The sequence below is a fragment of the Euprymna scolopes genome, chromosome 12, assembly GCF_053919585.1.
Source record: "Euprymna scolopes isolate OS-2025 chromosome 12, ASM5391958v1, whole genome shotgun sequence".
Classification (NCBI taxonomy): Eukaryota; Metazoa; Mollusca; class Cephalopoda; order Sepiida; family Sepiolidae; genus Euprymna; species Euprymna scolopes.
In genome coordinates, this window is record NC_136493.1 from 123,930,502 (window position 1) to 123,951,561 (window position 21,060).

A 21,060-nucleotide genomic window follows, 5' to 3' on the forward strand; every position below is an offset into this window, starting at 1 on the left:
CTCTTACTTAAGGTAACATCACTTGGAAAAGATTCCTTGTAAAAGCTAGCATGGGTTAGCCATACTAAGGAGATGTTATTTGGGCCGCAAAGGGAAAAGTATCCTCGTGCCAGGTTGTTCTGACAAACTTCTGTACAATGAGACCTTACACACGCGAGTACAAGCTCTCTTATAGACTTTAGATACTCGAGGATAGTGTCTATTAGGCATTCAAGTTCTCTCCAGTAGGCATTCAAGTCCTATGTATGGAAACTAACATGGTTAAGTATTTATTTCCGGAGTAAATATTTGAACTACTTAATTATGAACTTTTGATCAATAAATAGATAGATAGACAATATTACATTAACATAATAATACATAGATAGATAGATAGATAGATAGATAGATAGATAGATAGATAGATAGATAGATAGACAAACAGACAATATTACATTAACATAAGTAATTAGCTATAGTTTCCACTTCTGGAACACAAATACCAAATTTCTGTTAATAATAGACAAGGATATTTAGAGCAAGGAGAGGGGAAAAGAAAAAAGAGAGGGGAAAAGAAAAAAGAGGAGAAACGAAAAAAAAAAAGAGAGGAGGAAAGCACATAAAAAAATGAATGATTATTATCAAGAAAGAAATGATATATTTAATGATAATCTAATTTATAGACCTCATGATGTCTGTCTGTTCCCATGTGATTTTTTTTTTGTTTTTTTCAAAGTGCATCTCCACTTAGACACAAGGTCATGGATCAGTGCATAGTGGATCAAATGATTGCATATTTGTGGACTGTTCTTTTTTTTTTAAATAGCTGCTGAGGGGGGATCAAAATTGAAAAAGAAATAGAACTTAGCCAGCATAAGCCGACTAAACATATTATTTGTACACATACACAAATATATACATTTATACATAAAATTGGTTCATTTTTAACCATCCGTAGCTTAGTGTGGGATGCCCTTTTCTTTTCCCTGCAACCTCTTTCCCACAGAAGAGACGTTGCGAGCCTGTCTTTGCTTTATTGTTATTTTCATGGCAAGTGCTCATCTGAACTTCAATCTATAGTCTTCCCTCGCCAAATTTCACGAAAAACACTCGTCTAGCCAAAATCACTATCAATAATTTCCCACACTCTTTATCTGTGCCTAAACCTAAATATAGATTCCACGAACAAAGCTTCTTTCTTAGAAATGCACGCCAGTGGAATTCTCTTCCAATTGCCTGCTTTCAAGCTGACTACAATCTGATTGTCCAACGCAAACAAGTTCTTGATGAACCGCCCCCCCCACCCACCCAAGTAATCCAATTTACAAAATTCCCACTACTTATGTTTACTACGCTATAATCATATTGACTAATGTATATCCATTAAACCTTATCCTAGAGTGGTCTCCGGGCCTTGATAAGTGGTGATTCCTGAGTAAAAAAAAAAAAAAGTCTGACGATAGCTCAAATAGAAACAACTAAGTTGTATATGTTTTGGTTTGGATTCTAGATGATGGTACCCAAGTCATATTTTTTTTTTTTTACTTTTGAAATCATTATTATATATTAGGTACAAGATAATATATAATAATCGGCAGAGAATTGACTCTATAAATGATAAATACGAAATTTGCATGAATTAAAATATCATATTTAATAATATTTTATGATCGTCAGGTTTTATGGTCGTCAGGCGCCAGTGAGTATAACTGCTCCAGAGAGTCAGGGAGATCTAGTACCATTCTATAAACACGGCAATGATCGTTAGAGGGGAGAGATTGGTGAGAATGAGAGGGGATACAACTTGGTGATAATTATTAAAAAAGAAGTTATGTATTCAATAATATGAGAAATAAATAGCGATCCAACGGGGCAAAGGTGATCTAATATCACCATATAAATAAGGCAATATTTTAGAGGAGAGAGGGGAGTAAAGGGTGTGTCCTTTTATTTTCCTGAGATTCTTATAGATAGCTCTGCTCTCGTTTTATTTTTTAGTATTACCACCCGGACTTGGGGTTAGTAGTAGGAAGGGTGTGTCTTTTATGAATTTTAACAAAGCCATATTTTATACTAAAGTTTCATCAGGAACATTAATGTGGCCAAGATTTAAAACAAACAAAATTGATTACATGTATGGCACTTGGTTTATCTAAAAACAGCCTATCCTGCCTTGACCGAGTACAAAATAGACTTTGTGGTTTAGTGGGGGATGCCCTTTTCTCTTCCTTGCAACCTCTCTCCCGCAGAAGAGACGTTGCGAGCCTGTCTTTGTTTTATCGTTATTTCCATGGCAGATGCTAGTCTGAGCTCCAATCCCTCGTCCCCCCTCGCCAATCTTTCACGAGAAACACCCGTCTGGCTGAAACTACTGTCAATAATTTTCCCCACTCTTTATTTGTGCCTAAATCCAAACGTAGATTCCATGAGCAAAGCTTCTTTCTTAGAACTGCACGCCAGCGGAACTCTCTGCAGCTTACCTGTTTCCCACCTGACTACAACTTGAACGTCTTCAAGTCCAACATAAACAAACTCCTGACAAACCGCCCCCTTAAGTAAGACACTCTATCCAAACACCCAATACTAATGATTACTACAATACTATCTCATTGGTTACTGTACACGCAATAACCCTTATCCCTGAGTGGCCTTTGGGCCTTGATGAGTGGTGAACCCCATGTAAAAAAAAAAAATTTTTTTTTTAAATAATAACATGCAATTATCTGACTCCATAAAATAAGACAGACATTCAATTTTAAAAGTGAAAACGGCAGCTTTATTTAGTGATGGCCTGTAAGTAGAAAATGTTCATTTTAGTGGTGAGGAGAATGTTCATGAATGTGTGAGAGAAAAGCCAGCGTGGAGAGAAATCCACAAAAAGAGAATGTTCATGTAGTTTGTACTTACCGGTTTAGGTGTGAATCAGGCAACGGTTGGTAAATGAAGGTGCTCGGCCCATAACATGGGAGCAGAGTTAGCTCCATTAGTGCCTTCTTTTCTTCTTCACATCTATTAAGGCTTTGTGGCAGAATCAGTCCAGGCATGTGCTCCTGTAGTGAGACGAAGTTCCCTTAAAAAATCTTACTACTGAACTCTCCCTCGCTCGTAAAATCTTGAGTTTTTATACTTCTGCCGGGGCTTCCAGCGGTGATCCAAAAATCTGTTTCTTTTTACGCACCAAAGCTTCCCATTGGTTCACAATCATTTTTTTTTATTATTCATTCTCTTTTTTTTTTTTAACCGGAAGCTTTGCATCGAGCTCGTGCATACAAGACATTTTTTTTTATTCAGTCTCTGACCGTGAATGTGTCAACATCCGGTTCGTAGCCAACTCTCATCAATCCTCACACATGCCATTAAAACACTGTTTGGTCCAAGAGAGGTTATCAGTCTACGTTAAATTTATGTGAAATTGATTTTTTATTATTTTATTTTATTTTACAACTTAGCTTTTCAGGCTGTTTACGTGTAAATGTTTTAAAAAATGGAAAATCGCATTTTTCTTTTTGGATGAATTAGCAGAGAATGCAGACCACTAATAATACCTTATTTCCTTTCACGACAAAAAGTTACAATTGTGAATTGGCAAAAAAGAAAACAAAAGAAAACAAGCGCCGATAATTTCATGAGAATGCAATATGTACAAAGGTACAGAAAAATATTTAAAATTGAAATAAAAACTGTTTTTACCAAGCAAAAAAAAAACAAAACATCTATTGATAATTATAAAAAAAATCATATATATATATAAAACCATTTTATAATTTAGAGTGCGGATCAGTTTCACACACAAATTTAACGTAAAATAAGCTTCATTTCTCAGAAAGTCTAGCAATTTAGAGCAATTACCTCCTAAAAATATTGTTCTCTGGAAGCTAAATTATGGATGTTTATTTTTTTGTGATGTTACTTTTTTAAGCGATTACACATGTCATGCTGTGTTGTGCATTGATGTGTAATAATGAGACTTGGAACACGTGTGTCTGGTTGGTAAGAAAGGAATTGAATAAAATGGCGTCCCGCTTTATTAATAGATTGCTATGCGCATGCGTGAGTGCATACAAAAGTTAGATCAAGAAACCGGGACGAAAGAGTAACTGAAATGAAAGAGCAACAAGAGACTTTGTAGCCTCGTAGGAGATGTCCTTTTCTCTTTCTTGCAACCTCACAGAAGATACACTCGTCTAGCTGTACACGCTATCAATAATTCCCCCCACTCTTTATCTGTGCCTAAACCTAAACCTAGATTCCATGAATAAAGCTTCTTTCTTAGAACTGCACGCCTGTGGAATTGTCTTCCGTTTTCCTGCTTTCCGGCTGACTACAATATAGTTGTGTTCAAGTCTAATGTAAATAAGTTCTTGATGAGCCGTTCTATATAAGTTATCAAATTTACCAAATTTTCATTACTAATGATTACTATATTGTCCAATGTCTACTGTACACTCTTTAACGCTTATCCTGGAGTGGCCTCTTGGCCTTGAAAAGTGGTGATGGCTATGTAAAAAAATAAAAACAGAGATCATTACAATATATGGTTTTACGATTTAGGGATGGTAGTAAAACGATTTAGTGAACATCATCCAAAAATTATAATAACTTAAAATGATGATTACTTTTACATTAGACGAAACTCATTTTCCACTCTAAATTTTAAAATAATTGCTAAATTGCTAAATTTTTCAGGGTGTTTACACATAATCACTTTAAAAATCGCCTGATTTCGCCAAGGGTATTAATCTACAAATTTGATATTAATAATAACAATAATAAAAAATAATGGCAAATTTGTAGGCTGGCACTTTTCTAAAATCTTACTGTCATTAAAATACAATATCTGAAGCCAGGAGCGTCAAATATTTACAAATTTTAAAAGAATTGGAATCTGCACATGTATCGCAGTCAAGAATTTAGAAAAGAATTGATAATTTCATCAAAATCGGGAAAAATTTTCAAATCGTCCCATCACTACCAGCTACACAAATTAGTTGGAAAATTTTTTTGCCAGTGTCCTTAAATTTCTCTCAAACAACAACAACAAAAAAATACTTAACTGCATTACTTAAAAGGGACAAAATACTGAATTAGCTCCCTTGAAGAGGAGAAAGGTCTGTCTTTTTTTGGTGGTCTGGGCTCCTCTGCTTAGTGCTGGCTAGTTCCTGAAAGGAGTAATTAGTTCCTTAAGTAACATATAGGATTAATGCGCCCTATTAGCTGACTGGTCAGTGAATGGTTACATCAGTTAGCAAAGGCGCATTAATTCACCAGAGAGTTTGTTATTGTGACTGTTACAAAAGTATTTAAAAAAATGAAGATCTCTATATGTTTGTTTTCAATATATGTGAATAAGCAGATGACAGTGTGAAAAAGTTTCAGGCAGTGTTTGTCAATGCAAACCCTCACGCCCATAATTAGGTCTGGGGAATTTTGAAATGGGCCTGGATCTTGATTTGGACCTTGAGTGGTCCTCAAAGAAAATATATGAGGATTGAAATTTTATGTTTTCTTTAGTAATCTGCATTTATGAAATGACTGTAATATAGCTCCATTGACCTTGAACCATAGTAATAAATACTTTAGACATTGACGTTTTTACTACATTTTTTATGTCAATATAAAAAACATTTCCATGTTACTCGCAATTTTCATTAAAATTGAGATTTCTATTGGTGCTTAAAATGGGCCACAAGGAAAACAAGGTTGAGAAACACTGGTTTTAAAGCATTGTACATGTGTGTGTGTGTGTGTGTGTGTGTGTGTGTGTGTGTGTGTGTGTGTGTGTGTGTGTGTGTGTGTGTGTGTGTGTGTGTGCGCGCGCGCGCGCACACGTCATATTAGTATCAGAGTGCGTATATTTATTACTACATGTACATGCGAATTGCCAAATAACTTTTCCTCTGCTCGAGAGATAGGCGAAAAAAGCCCATGTAAAACTAGATATTAGCTCTGTCGTGAATTTTTGTTTTTGTTTATTGAAGGAAAAACCTCACCTTATCATGCAATTGAGATGGAAATTCGACAGAATCTATTTCAGAACATATATATATATATATATATATATATATATATATATATATATATATATAGAGAGAGAGAGAGAGAGAGAAAGAAAGAGAGAGAGAGAGCTAGATAGATAGATAGATAGATAGATAGATAGATAGATAGATAGATAGATAGATAGATAGATAGATAGATAGATAGATAGATTCAGTTGTTCTCTAAAACGTTTCTAAAAATCATTTTCAAGGGAAGTTACTTCGAATTTCTTTAAAGGTAGAGTTATGTCACCTGATAAACAGGGGGCATAACTCTATTCCAATATTTTCACTGAAACTGAATAAAAGTTGCTTTTTTTTTCTGTTAATTCTAGACATTTTTAGCCTACTTCAGATTATTTCATACCTGAATTGAACTTAAATACATGCTAAATAATACAATATTTGAAATAGCTATAAAATATTTTTTTTAAGTTCATGTTAGTAAATTTTCGCCTACGAAAATTTCATTCCGGTTGTCATCAGAATACTAGTGATTAACGTCGTTGGAAATTAAATAAATTGGAAAAAAAATAATATTTCTATAAAGAATACTTGTTGTGAGAAATAGGGAGTTTATTGCTAATTGCTTGAGACGCTTCGCCCCTACTAGGGAATGCTGACTGGGCTCCAAATACATTTTTTATTGGTAAGAATGCATTTGGACTGTTTTTTCAATCCCTGTATTCCAATGTTATGGAACACGAGATTGAAATACAGGGGTTCTGGCTTTACTTCATAATTTAAAGTTTTTTTTACTATAATAACATTAATATTTTTAACTATAATAATATTAATTAATTCCGGCTTATGCCAGGTAGGTTCAGGAAATATTTATATAACTACAACACTATATTAAATAATAATTGTGAATTAAAAAAAAAAAGCAGAAATATATTTCAAAATTGAAATTCGAACTTGACTGCATACGAGGTTGATCGGCCTATTTTTACAGGTCAGAATGTTCTTCCTCTAGAGTACTTGCTTTTCAAATCCTACTTTCCCGGTCTTGTGTCACATCTTTCCACTGTGTGAGGAAGATAAACATTAGAAAGGAAACATCCCAAAGTAACAAAACTAAAGCAGGATTGCTAAGACACTATTAGACGATGGGCAAGCCCCAATTTTCGTGTCATTCCGTCGACGCACAAACTATATGTAAAAATTCTCTTGATCCGGAGAGATTCGATGTTGTAGAGTCTAAATCTAAAAAGATCTCCAGGTGAACTAGGCACCGCCAAAACTGGGGGGGGGGGCAGGTCAGTACTTTTTGACGGGCCGTCTTTTTAAAAATCTACCAAAAATCAGGTAATTATCCGATCAATACGAAATTTTCAGCGATTGTTAGGAGAAGAATGAACTTTATAACAGTGTACTTATTTTTCATAAACGATATTTATATATATATATTTTTTTTTGCTTACAAAACCCCCCTTGTTTTGAAGTGGGAACAAATATGCTTAAAATAATCATCTGAAACTGAACAAAACATATTGTGTTGTTGTAAGGGACAGAATTATAGATTCAAAAAAAAAAAAATTGTTTGCATACCTTATTTTGACGTCTGAATATCAGAACTTCGATTGTGTTTAATTATCCCGCTTTTGAGTTTTGAAGTGTGAAATTCGGTGAATATGTTAAGTAAAATAATTAATTTAAGTTAAGCAAAACAAAAAAAAAATTTTTTTAATATTTATACGAAAAAAGCCATTTTAAAATTTTTGATAAATAAATTAACAATTTTTTTTTAGCGAGCCGAATAATGCATGACCATTATTAAACAGGGCATGCTTTGAATAATCGATACAAAAAAAAATTCGATAAATATTGTGCCCTTTGTGTTAAAAATAGCATCATTTTTTTTCGATCCCGTTTGAAAACGTTTGCCGCCTTTCGACTACGGTGGACCAAACTCGCTGAAATAATTTTTTTTTTATTCTGCTTTAAATTGCCCCCCCCCCATTTTTGGGAGCCTGGCCCCCACACACATACACATTAAAAACCAAACTCATACAAATGGTCACCCATCTGGTACTGGCCAGCCTAAGCTTAATAATACATTGAAATCTTCGTCACTGAAAAATAAGTTTTTTTGGCCTGTTTGGTCTTCCATAGTTTTCTTATTATCAAACGAAAACGTAAACAGAGTCGATCTGAACTCTACGTCGACGCGAAATATCTGGTTACCTATATGAATAAGTGAAATTATTTGAAATTCAGGTACTTATATTATAATATTTTTGCATATTCTCTTAGAAAATCATCCTAAATCTTAGTTAGACAATAAATAAATTAATTAATTATTTCAAAACCCCTTTTTTTTTATATTTAAATACGTTTTTTGTGCAATACAAAAAATGTCAATTGTTAACTTTTGGGGAAAATTTAACATTTAAAATTGAATTAAAAATAGTAGAAAAAGTTTTACATTATTCTGTTTTCTATATGATAAAATTCAGGGTTTTATCTTTCTGGAAAAAAAAAGTTACGCAGAAATAATGGATTTTAATAAATGTAATTTAGTTTTAAAAAACAACAACAACTTGATTTTGCAGCCATTTTTGGCGGTGCCTAAGGTGAACGATGCGCATTTATATATATATATATATATATATATATATATATATATATATATATATATATATATATATATATATATATATATTGCAATTTAAATCGATTATTTTATTGCAAAAGTTGAGCATAAAAAATCATGTAAGGGGGGTAATCATTTAGTAAATATGATGTCTTCTCGGTCAATAGTTACCTCCCTTAGTTTAAAAATTCACCAAATCGTGTGTTGTGTCAATAAATTTAATTTGGAATAAATATACAATATGTATGCGTGCATGTTTTTTGTTTGTTTGTTTGTTTGTTTGTTTGTTTGTTTTTAATTCTTTTATTAATTAAGCATAATTAATAAAAAAAATTTTGAATAAAATCTCATGGCCATGAGTTTTGCATTTGTTTTAAAATAATTCCAGGTAGAAATAAATTATACTTAAAATTTTCTCAGCTATTAAAATAATCTTCTATTTATTTACATCTACAATATTTTTACATCATTTTTATCATTTGTCAATTAAATAAATAAATGTCAGCTATCCTGGTGTGTTACAGGCTAAAAAGATTTTGAGAAACGCAGCATTACAGAAATGAATTTAATATTCACTGCACCATCAGCAAGGAATGAAGAGCTTGAACCCAGCCAGAAAAGGTTGAGCAGCAGTAATTTTAGTCAATCCACCTTTGGTAAAGATGATCAAACTACTTGCTGTTCCTCTGTTTTCCCCAGCCATATGCATATTTTGCGAAAGACAAAGAAAAGATTAAAAAAAACAAAATTGATGGAAGGCGCACCAAGGAACCCCTGCAACAATGTGAACTCATGGTAAATGAAATTTTATTAGTTGCAAAGTTGAAACATAATGGAGATCTTCTTTGTCAGTTACGAGATAAAGATCTTGTAGCTGCAGAGTTAAAATATCATCTTACATGTAAAATCAATTATACCAATTTCTTGAGATACACAACAAAAAAGTCAGTAGACATGAACAGTGAAACAAAACAGTGTTGCATATAATATTTCAATATTCTTTTATTGCAGGACCAAATACCACCAAAAAGCAATATTGGATATTTGTCTGTGGTCAATGGTAACCCAACTCAACTAAGTACTGTGAATGCAATATTTTTGAAAGTCTTGCAATTGCTGATGAACTTGAAACTGAATGCATTGTATTGACATTTGATCTTGCATTTTATGCTAAAGCAAAGCAATTACGTTAGAATGATGCCATGTATATGCAAAGAACAGTTGTCAGATTTGGTGGGTTTCACACCTGCATGTTGTTTCTCAGTGTCATTGGAAAGCGATTTGAAGATTCATGGTAGCTGACATTCTACTTGAAGTCGGAACAGTGGCACAAGGATCACTACCTGGAGTTATGAAAGGTAGGCACTATAATCGCAGTGTTACAGTTATAAAAATTATGTCTAAAGCCTTAAGAAGGAAACTCCTATTTACTTTTATTGAAACGCAAAATGAAGAAAAAGCTATATTCATTAAATTTTCTAAAAATGTACATAATACTTTTCCCAAAACACGATTCCAAGATATCTGCACATCAAGTGATTTTAAAGAGTTTGAAAGCAAATTGTCAATATTTATTCCAAAGAGATTCAGCCAATTTCCAACTTTTGCATTTTGGATAAGTTACTTGAATATGGCAGATTTGTTTTTAAATTTTATTCGTGCTACAAGAACAGGAGATTGTGCCCTTCACCTTAAATCAGCAGCGGGAATGATTCCCTGATATTTTGCATATGACCATTTGAACTATGCTAGATATCTTCCTGTTTATATCTATGAGATGTTTGCTGTTCCTGATACACATCCTTTAACAGCAAAGCATCTTGCTGCTGGGAATTTTGTAGTTCAGCAACAAACCCAGTACCCATTTAGTCAAACGGCAATGGATCAAATAATTGAACAAACCATGAACAGAGATAGCAAGACCACAGATGGACAGATTGGATTTTCAAATAATCACAATGCTGTTCATTGTTGCATTTTATCTTTCAATCAACGTGCTCAAATCTTTAAAAACTGTACTGAAATGTGGAGTTGAATGCACCAATAAAATCAATGAAGATAAAAACTTTTAGCTATCTTGAGAAAAAGCATTCACAACAAAAAAGCAAGAAGGGAAGAGATTGCCTTCTTATAGTAGCAAGAACCTGAAAAGTTGACTTGGGAGAAATTTTTTCCCATTATCTTTCAGAGTTCCCAACCAGCCTAAGTAACAGTGATGGTTGTTTGCAGCATACCAGCAAAGCTGCTTTATTTCATTATTTTATTGTAAAGTTTCCTGACATGAAAATTAATAATATCCCAAAAAATGCAGCACTGATTTTAGATGGACTGGCAGTGATACAACAGTTTGCAGACCATTTTCCATCAAGGTTTGGTGAGCTAAGCATTTATATTTTTAGAAATTGCCAGCAGAAGAATTTAATGGAAAAACTGTGATTGTGTCATTTAGCCAAGGATGTTTCATGTTGTGTCCTAACAGTGATACAAATGAAGTAATCACAAAAACTTTGCCAGAATTAACAACTGACCATGAAGAAGTAGATGCCCTTCTTTTGCTTACATGCAAAGCATGCATCAACTGATTTCACTTCCAATCATAATTAAGACTCCAGATACGGATGTTCTTCTTCTTTGCCTTGCACAACAAAATGATTTAAACTCTGATTCATATGTGGCAACTAATACCAGCCGATCATCTTGTTTGATCTCTATTAAATCAGTAGCAGAGAAATGCGGACCTGTTATTTCAAGTGCCTTACTTTCTTTGCATGCATTCACTGGCTGTGACACTGTTAGTAGTTTTAAGGGAAAGGGGATAAAACTATTTGAATTGATGAAAGAAACAGAGGAATTTCTTCAAACTTCACACTGTTAGGCTGCAACTGACATTTGACTGACAATTTATTCCAGCAAGCAGAAAAATTTGTGTGCTCTCTGTTTGGACAGAGAAATGTTTCTTCTGTAAATATTGCCCGTTTTAATATTTTTCACATGACTGGAAAATTTGATAATACTTTACCACCTTGCCAAAATAGTTTACGATCACATGTGGAAAGAGAAAATTATCAGGCTGCTATTTGGCGGCAATGTCTTCGCATTAATATTAATGCTTCTTCTCCAACAAACCATGGCTTGAAATGTGAAGATAAAGCACTAGTTGTTCATTGGAGCAGCCTTCCAAAAACTCCAACATTAATCAATTTAGTAAAGTGTAACTGTAAGAAGAACAGCCATGACCCCAGGTGATGTTCTTGTGTTCGTCAAACACTACCTTGTACCGACCTTTGCCAGTGTGTAGATTGTTTTAATGTAGTTGAAAAAAGAACGAAATGCAGCAGTTCAGTGAAATAGAAAATTCTGACTCCTCAGATGGTGAATGATAAGATAAGCTTTCAGGATTAGAGAAGAATCAATTATTTTTCAATTCCTTTTCTAAATGTATTACTTCATAACAATTTTGTTTCAAAATAACTAAAAAATACTCTTATCATATTCTTTATACATATACATATATATATACACTTGTGCCCGATATTATTCATACCCCTCGGATCTTTGAGATTTCTATAAGAATATTGCTCAAACCAGAAGGTAGACAATATTAAAGGGATTTCAAACAATAAATCAAGCATAAGCATTTAATTTAAACTCAACAAATAAATAAATTATGCAAGTTTGAAACAGTATACAAAGAAAAACAATAATGGCACTAGTTCAAAATTATTCATACCTCTCTTACTAATAGTCAATAGTATGCCCTTTATTCTTAATAACTGCCTGTAACCGTTTTGGATATTTATCAACAAGGTTTTTACAAGCATCAACACTGATTTTTTACCATTCTTCAATGCAGTAGTTCTCCAAATCCCTCAAATTTCTAGGTTTCCGCTTTTTAACCTCAGTTTTCAATATGTGCCAGAGGTTTTCGATAGGGTTCAGGTCGGGACTCTGGCTAGGCCATTCCAAAACATTAATTTGATTATCCTCAAACCATTTCTTGACTATTTTGGCAGTATGTTTTGGATCATTATCCTGTTGAAGGACCCAGTTTGGTCCTAAATGGAGCTTCTCCGCATCCTGTCTAATGTTTTTCTGGAGTATCTCCAAATATTGCTCCTTCTTCATGGTTCCATCTATCTTGACCAAACTACCTGAACCACTAGCCGAAAAGGAGCCCCAAAACATTAGGCTACCACCACCATGTTTCACCGTGGATATGGTGTTCTTTGGGTTGTAAGCTTCTCCTTTCTTCCTCCAAACGTAAGAAGCATCCATATGGCCAAAAAATTCAATTTTTGTTTCGTCAGTCCACAAAATACTTGAGAAAACGGACTCTGAAGAATTCACATGGGTCCTAGCAAACTTTAGACGTGCTGCAAGGTGTTTTCCGGTGTGCAATGGAGTCCTTCTTGGTCTTCTTCCTTTCAGACCATTTTCATGCAGAGTCCTTTGCAATGTTTGCCTTGATATTTTTATGCCAGAAGACTCCAGATTTTCTAAAATGTCCTTAGTAGTAGTGGTTGGATTTGCATTAACACTTCTTACAATATTCCTGGTGGCTCTAGCAGACAGTTTCCTTTTCCTTCCTCTACCAATCAAGTTGTTTGTTGTGTGGTGGCTCTGGAATTTTTTGATGATGCTCTGTACTGTTGCTGTAGGGACCTCAAATTTCTTGGAAATTGACTTGTAACCTAAACCATCCTTATGTGAATTCACAATTTTAGTCCTAAGATTATTACTAAGCTCTTTTTTCTTCCCCATTCTAATAATTTTTATTCTTTTATTGGTTTTCAGTTGATATCATTTTAATTTCTGAAAAATGCAAAAAACGAAATGAAATTAATCAAAGGTTGTATAAAAGCATTCAAAATAAGAATCAAACAGGAAACAAACAGTCAGAAACTCGATTAATACTGAAAAAATAAGGGGGTATGATTATTTTTTAACATTGCAGATTTTATAAATAGCTGTATATTTCTTTTATTACAAGTATCCCGAGATTTTAAAATGACGAAAATGATCAGAAGAGGTTTATTAAGAATATGTATCAATATGGACGTAAACAATAAATTCTTACAAAGTTACACCTAATAAACTCAATTTTCAAGGAGGGGTATGAATAATATCGGGCACAACTGTATATATATATATAGTCAAACTTCTTCTAAGCATTAAGGTTTGTATATTAGTCAATGTGCTTGTGTGACAAAATTACATCAAAAAGTAAATGACCGTCCAAAATGAAGAAAAGTCATTCAATCACCAAAAGTATTTGAAAACAGTTTTTCCATCTATGATTTTTGAAAGGCACAAAATTTGGAAACATATATAAATGCTTTTCATGTCTTTTGTCAAACAAATGTAAACTGCAATCTGAGAAACTGATACAACAATACAAAGTAACGTTATCGTTGATATGGCTTTACACTAGTTTATAAAATTATTTGCTAAAATTCCTAATTTAATAAATAAACACATCATATAAGAGAATAGACATATCAACTTCTTGTTGATATGTCTATTATGTGTTAAACCACTTATTTAAATTTCACTTTACATAAAGTGAACCATGAAAATGGATTTTTTCCGTAAATGATACACCCTGTATTATTATCCTTTTTTTGAAGCAGTGCGCACATTTAGCCTGGAGACCTCTTCAGATTTTAAATCAGCATGAAAAATACTCCTAGAAACACTTGAAATTTTCTAATATGAATAAAATGTCTAGCAACTCAAAAACTAAGCCCTTTTTTAGCCTCTGGCTCATAGTCTATATGTATACAAATGTAGGTAAATTTGTGCATATTTTATTGGTTTGAAAATATAGGATCTTTTTTACGAATTGTATTAAATTTTAACTAAGGGAATACCGATTAATCGGCAGATAATCAGTAATCGGCCACTTTGTCGATTAATTGATAATCAGACAATTTTCCAATTAATCGGCCGATTAATTACTTTTCTCCTTCCTATTAAATTGAAATCATTTTATCACTGCCAAGTGACTCATCAGATAGCTTTGACACGTTAGCATAGTAACTGTTAATTTAACTTAACATTTAATTAAGTGTCTGGCCACTGTTATGGCTTTTTGTCTTTATTAAATAAAATTACAACATACAATTTCTAATTCTTAAATGGATATAATTAAACAATCAGATGGGAAAAATAACTTACAAACCAACTACAAAGTACAAATTGTAATTATTTAAGTGAATAACTATAAGCTGAAGTTCTGCACCTGCTGCTGCTATACTTCCTCTTCTATTCTAGCTACCTGCCTCCTCTGTTCTCATAATCTCCTCAGTATTTAAAGTTGAATACTTTTAAATTGTGATGTAGAAACATTAGACTTCTCTATTCTTATGACGTAGCCTGTTCCTCATAGGTTCATACACATTACCACCTATACTAAAGGGACTCTCACCTTCCAAGGTGGTCGATTAATTGGTAATCGGTAATCGGCCAATTCGAAAATCGATACATTCCTACTTTTCACCATAGAATAGTATTATAATCTCATAAAAAAGCCTGCAAGTTTTCATGTAGTTTTGTTCCCTAGAATCCATGAGCAATATACAATTTGGGTATGAGTATATATATATATATATATATATATATATATATATATATATATAGAGAGAGAGAGAGAGAGAGAGAGAGAGAGAGAGAGAGAGAGAGAGAGAGAGATGGATATACTACATTCTTAGCAATTTTATAAGTTCCAAATCTCAGCGACTATTCATCAGAATTCAACAAATGAAGGCTCGTTGAAAAGGTAATGACCTGAATTCTGCAGTGGGTTGTGTGACATTTGCTCTTAAGGTCGCACATCCAGAGTCTACTTTTGACACTTTTTACAGCCATAAAGTGTTTCAATCATATTCATTTGTTTTCCTAGTTTTGCATATGAATTACAAAATATCTGATATTTCCCATAAACCTCTGGCCTTGATAGAGGGGAGACTAAAACTTACTACTATGGTTTCAAATGATCTGAAATAGCAGCAAGGGGAGATTTGATTCCAAATATTTCTCATATGTTATATCTCTCCTCTTTGATTTTCATACATAAAGTAAATTTCACAGGGTATAAAGATTATTTGATACTGGAAATATTCATAATCGGACGCTATTTCCAAAAGAGAGGAGATATAAAATATCAGAAATATTTGGAATCAAGTTTCCCCTTGCTGTTATTTCAGATCGTTTAAAACCATAGCTAGTCTAGTCTGGAGAATATATATATATATATATATATATATATATATATATATATATATATATATATATATATATATATATATCTCATAAGCCTGATAATCCTAGCATGGATGAAATGTGGAATGTTCTGTGTAGCTTAATCGCCATATATATTTTATAACAATATATATATATATATATATATATATATATATATATATACTAGCATGGGTGCCCCGCGTTTCCCGGGTGTTTGGAGGTATATGCTGAGCGAAAAAAAAAAAAAAAGGTCAATTTTTTAACTTTGACCCCTATTATGACCCCTTAAAATTTATCATTTTGGGCTCAAATCAAGTTATTAAGTTAGAGCCATGTCCAAGGAACCTATATCTAAAATTTCAAGTGTTTAGACCCCAAATTGTCGGAGGAGTTTGGTAGAGTTCTCAAAGGTCACATCATTGAACTTTGACCCCTTAACAGCCAAATTTCTGGCCGAAAACCGATCACATCGATTTTCCCAAATCTCAGTGCTCTATATATCAAATTTCAAGTCTGTAGACACAGACGCACAGACAGACACACACACAGACATGTTTACTTTTATAGATATACTAGCATTTCAGCCCGGCGTTGCCCGAGTGTTTGGATGTGTATGTTGAGCAAAAAAAAAAAAGTGGTGGTAGGAAGGCAAGCTCGAACCCGTCCCGCAAAGGAGGAAAAGAACGGGGTAAAACTTAACGTTTATGCTGTTACGACCACCGCCAAACCGGAAGCGACATTTTTTTAAATTAAGGCTAGACAATCTAAAGGAGAGGATAACTTTCAAAAATATCAGCGAAAAAAATCCCCCCCTGTAGAAAAGTGCCTAGTTGAAGGGGAAGATATTAATGTTTTTAGCCACTTTTTCGATATTTGTCATATGAAAGATCGAACTTTAAAACGATACTGATATTGGTAAAATCTGTCGCCTCTATTGAAAGTTTAAGGCAGACATGCAAACAGGCATACATACATTTATATATTGGTAACTAAAAATTTTCCACCCAAACTGATGAAAAAAGCTTGCCCTATCTCTGAATACCCTTTATGTAAAATTTCAAATATTTAGACCAGAAATTGTCTGAGTAATTTGAAAGAGACCGCAGAGGTCAATTTTTTAACTTTGACCCCTATTATGACCCCTTAAAATTTATTGTTTTGGGCTCGAATCAAGTTATTAAGTTAGATTCATGTCCAAGGAACCTATATCTAAAATTTCAAGTGCGTAGACCCAAAATTGTCGGAGGAGTTTGGCAGAGTTCTCAACTTTGAACTTTGACCCCTTAATCGCCAAATTTCTGGCAAAAAACCGATCACATCGATTTTCTCAAATCTCAGTAACCTGTATATCAAATTTCGAGTCTGTAGACTAAAAATTGACAGAGTTATCGCATAGGGAAATGTACACAGATACACAGACACACACACAAACACTTTCACTTTTATATATATATATAGATAGATATATAAGGAATTTTGTTATTGTGTGTGAGTTCGATTCCTATGAATTCGAAAAGGGTTGGGTTGATTTTTGTGAAATTTCACACAAAGATACTTTATGTGCATCGCAGTGTTCTTACATGGGTTTTGTATTGAAATGTCTTCGATAAGTATTGATAATCGAGATAATCCAATGAAAAAAGGAACAGGTGATTTTGACCAAAGTTAACACCTTACATAGCCGTACATCACAAGTGCATTTGAGAAGTTTTATTACCGTACAAACCAAAAGGTTCGACATATAAAATCAATAGTAGGTTCCTTGATATGACAACATTTGATATGGAAACATTTGTTTGTTGCATGACTCCAGTAGAAGTTTTAATTCTTGTTGTGATAGTTATATTCTTTATGTAAGTGAGAATTACATCCAAAATGAGAATGATAGTCAGAATAATCCAAATAATCATTCCTCATCTCAAAAAAAATAGCGAGACATCTTTAAAACTATTGTAAACTTGTAAATATGTAATTGCGCTCATTGCAATTGGTAGTGTATTATGGTGATAGTAACATTTTTGAAGTTCATTTTCTTTTTCTTTTTTTTTTTTACATAGGAGTCACCACTTATCAAGGCCCGGGGGCCACTCGAGGATAAGGGTTATTGAATGCACAGTAGTCAATGGGATAATATCATAGTAATCGTTATTAGTTGAAATTTGGTAAATTTGACTACTTCTCTATTTAACACAGATTCCAGCAACTTACTCATGACGCACAGGAGACTTATTGGTCTGTACTGAGAAGGAAATGACCGATTACCTGAATTCTTAAATACAGAGCATACTGATGAGGTTTTCCAGGGTGTTGGGAAGCAATTTTCCTTCAGACAACACTTAAACAACTTTGTAAGTATGGGAGCTAGTTCTGGTTGAAGCTTTTTCAACACTATAATTGGAATGCCGTCAGGGTCAGTTGCTTTACTGGAATCAAGGTTCTTGATTAGCTTGGCAACATCATGCACGAATATTTGTATGTTGCATAGTTTATTTTTTGTTACAGGAGGAAATAGGGGGGTTGGTGGCTTTGGTTGCATAGGTTACAATTAGCTGCAAAGTTCTTGACAAAGAGTTTGGCTTTGTCTGATGCTGACGAGATTACCTCAGGTCCATTGATGATGGTTGAGATAGAACACATACTTCTATTCAGGACCCTATTTGCTATTTGCCAAAACTGGTGGGAACTAAGCCGCTGCTCAGCTACTTTGGATTTAACAGACGGAGCATATTACTTTCTTGCATTTTCAGTTGTGTGTGTGCATGTGTGTCCGTGTGTGTGTGTCCGTGTGTGTGTGTGTGTGTGTGTGTGTGTGTGTGTGTGTGTGTGTGTGTGTGTGTGTGTGTGTGTGTGTGTGTGTGTGTGTGTGTGTGAGAGAGAGAGAGAGTTTATCTTCTGGGTTGCTGAGATCACTTAAGATATAGCAGCAAGCTTAAAGGAATTTCAGTATGAAACATTCCGGTCTTCTAGTATATCATGTTTTTTTATAAACTAGTTTTAATTCCACATAGGATTGTTAATTTTTTGGAGTTTGAAACGATTTTTATGTGTCGGAAAATATTTTGAGTCCACATGTTCATGTGAAAACCTATTTGCTTTGGAAGTGATGAAGAGAAAGAATCTCAATAAAATGGGAAAAAAAAAAAGGGTAACAATCAAAACCATTTGCTTTTTAGCATTCAATCACGTCGCATCTCGATGTAAAAATCCAACACCAGGCTACCATAAAAGAAGTGAAAAGAAAAGAAGAGGAAAGGGTAAATCGAACGAACAAAGACAAAATATTTGCTTCAATCAGCTCTCATCACATATATAGTAAAAAAAATGTTTTATTCTTTTAATCATGTTTTCATCACTTTTATTTATCTATTTTCAACAGTTTAACTAATTGTGTACGTCTAGGTATATCCAAAGACACAATCATCATCTACATCTCAACCAAGCTAGGATCCATACTAAAAAAGAAGCATTCAAGATGGGTGCAAAATTTGTCATGATTGGAGATTTTTAGTTCTCTGTTACTGCAAAAACTTAGATACCAGGATTGGAAAGTTGAATTGAGAAGTCAGCGCCTCTGAGGAGAGACACTCTGACCTACAAAACGTGGCTGCGCAACCCTGTTGGCATTACCCGGTAAGGGCGATTAGCAATAAAGTAATCCCATCTCAAAGAGAGAAAGCAAAACCTTGGAGGATGGACATCCTAGAACTGTACAAAACTGGCATCACACCGTAATCAGCAGCGACCAGATTATTACAGGAAAGCTCTAATCTCTGTTGATTTTGAGGTCGAAGATGTAAATCTCTAGCCCATGGACTGACTACTATTCCTCTGTTCAAGCACCTCTGGCGACTGGCGATAAACCAATATCCCCCCTCAAATGGGAAGGTAATGCCTGAGAGCATGGCCTTCTAGAGCTGAAACAGGACAATACTTCATTTAATCAAGGATAAAGACCTATGCTAAGTTAGTATTTAGATAGTATGTATCTTATAAATACATTAATATTCAGATATAATATTAATTCTGTAAATAACAGAATAATTAAATAGTAAATAATGTTTATATTCATAATTAATATTTATTTTATAAATAACTTTTAATTAATAGGTCCCGAACTGTCATCTAAACTTCAGCCTGTGTCCCACCGACGTAATGTGGCACCCATCTGCCTGTTTTACAAGTATCTTTATGGTGGATGCTCTGACGAACTACAAGCCTTTATACCCCCTCAATGAAAATACCCCCGACAAACCCGGCAAGCAGCAAAGTCCCACCCCCACACAGTTGACATCCCTAGATGTAAGAAAGCCTTTTACTCTAATAGCTTCTTCCCCAGAACAGCAGGACTTTGGAATTCTCTTCCGGTTTCCTGCTTCCCCAACTGTACTGACATGCAGAAGTTCAAGTGTAATGTAAACAGACATCTTGCTGCTAAACTCCCTACATAGTACCCCTGCAACTTAGGTCCCTGGTAGTAGCCCCCTACATCAAAGTAGCAACGAGCCTTGTTTGGGGTGAAAGTGTAATAAAAAAAAAATTTTTTAATTAATTATATGTTCTCATAAACATGAAAGGTTATATAAAAATAGAAATAGACATATTTCCGTAATCATTTTTACAGTTTCACAGAAATGAAAATACCAGAAAGGGAGGTAACTTCGTTTTTCATTCTTTTTTAATACGTAGTTCCTTCCCTTTGACTATGTTTCGAAATGGTTACATTAATATCAGATGGAAGCTTTTTTTCCTTGCCTTTTTTCTGTTGTTCTTGGCCTTCGGGACGGGATCAAAGTGTAGTATCTGTTCTGCAGATGCTGCACTTAGGATAATTTGTACCAGTCAATGGAGGGGAAATCCTCTATACTGGGACAATTATTATTTTTGGTAACCAAAGTGCCTCATTTTTGTCTACTTTTAGGGGAGCTGGTTTTTACTCCACATTAAAAACGGTCCTGTTCCTAATTTGCTTTGGTGGAGAAGCAAATAAATGCAATAAATATGGCAACGGCTCCCTACTCAAGTTTCATTTTTTTATACGAGTTCAATACCTAAATTTATATCTTAGTCACAAAAAATAGAAAAATCAGTCATTATGATTAAAATGAAATCTACAATACACGCATAACACACACATACATACATTAAAAAACACGCATGTTCGTACATATTTTTTTTTCTTGTACTAGAAAATAAAAAATAAAAAAATAC